Genomic DNA, 5,589 nt, shown 5'->3' on the forward strand with positions numbered 1-5,589 from the left:
ACTTAACTTACCAAATTTCCCATTCTAATGTACCAATTTTAGTCCCTACTTAATTATTCCACTTGCTAATTTCCCTCTCACTTAACTCTTCCATTTTCTATTTACTTTCCCACTTGACTCTTATATCCTCTCCACCTACCTCTTATGCTTTCCTATTTTTTCTCTCTTTCTTCACTTCACTATTCTTCTCATGAGATCTCCAAAAATAAAAAATCAAATTCATTCTTGGTCATCAATCTAATCCTTAAGCATCTACAATTTTGAATCAAATCCTCATTTTCAAACAACCACACCTTTGATATATTTTCATCATAATTGCACCGTATCTAAGTTTCAAATTAGCTTTGTGGATATAATTTGTGGATATAACAACGCAAAATGGTTTCCCCGACACATAAAGCATCCACCTCGAGGACCCCTCCTGCCTTGATTCCTAGGGGGATCATTCCTTGTTTCATTGGCCCTGGGTGGATAAGTTAATTTGTTCTGCTGGTCATTCCTATTATAGTTGCCTCTGTTATTATTATTATTTCCATTCCTCTGATATTGATTAGGGGGTGGCCTTCTTTCAGAAGAATTATTCCTTTGACCTTTGTTGAAGTTAGTGTTCCCCTTGAATTCCTGCTTCCTTTTAAAAGAGTGGTTCCCATTATAGTTCTACCCTGCTAGTGTTTGAATCTTCCTCTCTTGCCTTAGGGACTTTTCAAGTACTTTGTTCATGTTTTTGGGTCCATGCATGTCAACCTCTACCCCTATGTTGGTATTTAGTCCCAAAATGAACTTCCTCACTTGGCCTTCTTCATCTTTATGGTACATAGGTACATACTTAAGCAATTTGGCAAACTTATCCCAATATTGTTGGACTGATAGGGGCCCTTGACGTAGATTATGAAATTCTATCACCTTCTCATCAAAGAACAATTGAGGGAGCCACCTTTCTCAGAAGTGGTGAACAAATTGATCCCATGTGATTGTATCCCTACTATACCCATTTTTCTCCTTGGTGTTGTTGGTATTTTGGTATGGTTTTGTCATTGATGTCAACATCTACTAAATACACCTACTTTGGAGATCCAACAACATTCTTCGGCAATCAGTAAACTATTCAAAACAGTCACCAATATATGGTTAACTGGCAGGATATAATGTTCACCGGTACCTGCATTGACATGGAATACACCTTGTAATGTCAAAGACATCATGTGGACACCTTTCTTTGAAGTAATAATCATTGGCATATTCTTATTTGCATATTTGCTTTTACCGGCAAATAGGTCCAGGTTATCTAGGGTTACACCGGCAGGTTTATCTTTTCCAGATCAGCATGGCATGCTATGGAGATGATTTATTATTGTTGTAAATGCATTAAGCCGACATGTTCAATCAGTTATTGCATCGGATATTATATTATTTGTAAATGTTTTATTGTAATATCTTGTAGAGCCGACCTACTAAAATTGGTCTTAGGGTATGGTATAAATGTAAGATCTTATTTGTAAGATCATGTGTGGAATGCGAAAAAGATTTAAGGAAGGGTATATGCGAGATCAAGCAGGAATATACACGAAGACATCATTTGAAGGTGAAGTTAGGTTTTTGTAGAAGCATATCAGCATTACACCGGTACTGAATCTTGCATATGAAGATGCTATTTTGTGCAGTACATTCTCATTGGATTTAACCATCCAACTATAGTCAGTGTGACTCCCATTTGTGATTGAGCAGTGAGCTCTAGGCTGTTGGCCTTTTTGCATGTGCAGACCCCTTTTTGTACACTTACTATCTGCAGTAGTATCATCTGATTGTGGGTAAGGTTTCCCACTGTGGTTTTTCCCCTTACAGGGTTTCCACGTACAAATATTTGTGTCATGTGTTGTGGATGACTTCATGTTTATGTTTCATACATTAATTCTTACCGGTATAGCAATTTTCTGTTAACACATTTACCGGCATACTTAGCTATCTTACCAGTACTAAGCATTAAGTTGGTTAATAAGATTTTGGTGTGAATTTATTAGACAACTGATTCACCCCCCCCCCCCCTCTCAGTTGTCTCCGGGACCTACAAGTGTTGGTCCACCAACTAGTTGTCTCCCTTGTGAGTTGATAGGAACCCCATAAGGCCTTGGTTGTTTTACTAAAATCTCTTAGTTCGAAATACATTTCCATTTCATTGAACCAATTCTTAGCTCCTTTACTAATTTGCCTCCCATCGAACTTAGGAGGGGTGATTGTTTTCAAATCCTTAGAGAGTTCCAATATGTTTTTTTATTTTCTATTGCCCATCATATTCCCTTGATTGCTACCAGGGTTCCCATTTTCAGTACCACTTCGATTTTCAATGTCATTCTGTCTTTCCCTAAGGTCCTGCATCGATTGCTCGAGGAAGTTGATTTTATCCCTTTGTTCAGTTAGAAGGTTGATTATAGCCTCGACCCCATCTTCGTTATTTCCTAGGTTATGTTGATCCCCTTCATGGTCTTCCTCATAGTTTTCATAATGGTTTTCTTCATGATTTTCCTCATGGTTAGCTTCCCTTTGTCTCCTAGTGGTAGTACGTCTTCCATTACCCCTTCCTCTTCCTCTTCCTCTTCCTCTTCCTCTTCCTCTTCCTCTAGCCATTCTAGGGTTTTACCTGAAAGTTAAATTATGTAGTTAGTTCTTGATTTAAGATTTTAAAATTTAATTTCTACCATTACAAAACATTCCCTTAGTTGTGTAAATTGAAGTGAGTACAAGGCCTAGATTTGAACCTTTGGTCTGATACCACATGTAATAACCCACTTTACTTAACCCAACAAAATTTGACCACTTTTTCTTTTGTTTACTTTAATCATTTGTGTTTGATTCAATCGCATACTCTGGCCATCCATCCATTAGGATTAGGCATTCATCCATCTGGGATGAGAATCTAACCATATGGGTTAGGCATCTATCCATACGGAGTAGGAGGTTTCATCTATCCAATATGGGATAGGCATCTACCCATATGGGGTAGGCATCTATCCAATTGGGACAGGAGGTGCTCTGCCCAGAGACTTAGACTCATCAGGACCATTCAGGTCCTGAGCCACTCACTAAGTACTACACTCTTCTAATAGGATTGCACCGAGGTCGTCGTCCTTAGTAGAAATTAAAATAACATAATACAAGCTTGAATTCTGCCTCAGAATTTGGCTTAAAGCCTCGGGAAATCAAGCGAATCCATACGGGATTCCTTCCGAGTATGCATTGAATTACTTTTTTCTTTTTTTTTATTATACTTATCTTTCAAATTAGGATTCTACTCAATCCTTCTTCTTACCAAACCTAGACCCCACCCATGAACGCCTGAGTACTAGGGACAACTCCGTCCTTAGACTACCTACTTACCCGTTTCGGCACGAGATCAAGGCGTAAAGTATGTAGTTCTATTTTCTACTCTATGGTTTGGTGTAAACTAATTAGTGGGTACGCAACACTTTCTAGGGTCAATGCCCCAGACAGTTTCTCTATGGTTGCTACCCATGGTGGTAGCGCTTAAGCAAAGGCTCAAGATGGCCTATTGCTTGTGGCCTAAAACAACTAGATCCTAATACCTATCATAAGTGTCACCCTTGACCAAATTGTCAATCATCAACAACTCTTTGAGATTAAATCGATTTCATAAAAGCATTCCACTCAATCATCCCTATAGGGGCTTACTATGGTTTAACTCAGCAGATGAAAGATCATTTTAGAATTATCTTATTAGATTATCGATCCAAGGGGGATTACCCACCACTTGGATTTTAACTTCCAAGTGTCTCTTATTACTCCCCAATGATTTATAGGGACGATGCCATAGACGTTGTTGATGTATCTTTATTAGGCGTTAAGTGCAGTAGTTCAACACGATGACATTACCCGTAAGCGTGACCTAGAGGCACTATATATACCGAACGCTTCTAGGTTTTGGTTTTCTGACTTCCTTTATTTAATTTTCTAACTAAGAAGCTATGAAAAATATCATGCTTGGAAACAATTATGAATTGAATGTGTATAATTAGACATTGCAAAGTTTAATTAATTGAAACAACTACTTCGATGGCATTCAAGTACCATTTGATAAAAAAAAATACCATTCGTCTACAACTAAACTATTTAATATATAATTGCATGATAATGACAATTATGAACTCACATATTAAAACATGTAACTTGCATGGAGATGATGGAATGTAACTTGCTCATCAATGAATGCAAACTAATAAATGAGTAATTCATATGATGCAAAAATAGTGTCATTTACATGCAAAATTATGAAATGTTTACTTCCGTCACGAGCATAAATGATTATAGAGTTACTAGTTCAAAATGAGCAATTAGTTTAGACTTTTGGCCATTTTGGATCAAATCATAATAATATGACTTAATTGTTTAAAAGAACCTAAAATTTCCGACCAAGTAACCCAATAAATCTCAAATGGCTTGAGAGATTCCAATTATATACATTAATTTAAAATTACAAATTTATTACCCAATATCCTAATTATTCATAAATTTTCCTAAGTTAAATTTACTAACTTAAATTTACCCTAAAGTAATTAACAATTTTTAATTTGCAATTTATTATGAATATATATATATATTTAAAAAAAAAACTAAATAATTAAATAACAAAAAAACGTAACTTGTTTTAAGAGTAAATGGGGAGTGGGGACCCACGGGTCCCGTCACGCCTACGGACCTGCAGGTGCAGGCCCGCAGAGGTGAGAGGACATCGTGGGCCCCTCCACTCCCCCTGTGGCCACTGCCGTGACAGTGACCACAGGGGTAGTGGAGGATACCACTACCCCTGGTGGTTACCTTATTACTGCCTCCCCCTGCGCGATGCCCAATAATGCTTATTCGAAATAAATTTCGAAGACCTCTTTTTTTAATAGTCATTTTGCGATATTTTACATATTCATTTTCATTTTGATATAAATTTAATAATATATATATATATATATATATATATATATATATATTTATATGTGGTTTTTTTTTTTTTTTTCTTATTTCCAGTTTATTTAAAAATATAAGAGAGATATAATATAAATAAAAGATATATGTACAAAAGGAATATTATTATGAGAATATGAATTTAATCACAGAGATGAAATAACACAGAGAGATTAATTCGTTTCACCAATGTATAGATAACTGAAAATAGATAATTATGCTGAGATAAACAAAGCTTTCAGAGAAAGATTTTCAGGAACTAATATTCACAGAGACAGATTTATATTTTATTTCCACAAAGAATAATGGATACAATGAAGTTTATATTTTATTTCCAGACGTTGATCTGTTCACAGAGAAGTAAGACTGCTCTTAAGGAATTAAGATTTATGATCAAATCTACATTCAGAGAGAGAAATGGATTTTTACTCATAGGAAAATGAAAAAAATATTTAAATAACTTTATATGCAGAAGATCAAACTTGCATTCTCACAGAGGTAAGATTATTCACAGGGATGCAAGATTTAATTAAAGAAATGATATTTACATTCAGATTTCCAATCCAAGAGCAAGAGAAATGAAAATAAGGAACAAGATTCATACACAAGTGATTATCATTTAAT

The sequence above is a fragment of the Cryptomeria japonica genome, chromosome 7 (genome assembly GCF_030272615.1).
Source record: "Cryptomeria japonica chromosome 7, Sugi_1.0, whole genome shotgun sequence".
In the NCBI taxonomy this organism is placed as follows: domain Eukaryota; kingdom Viridiplantae; phylum Streptophyta; class Pinopsida; order Cupressales; family Cupressaceae; genus Cryptomeria; species Cryptomeria japonica.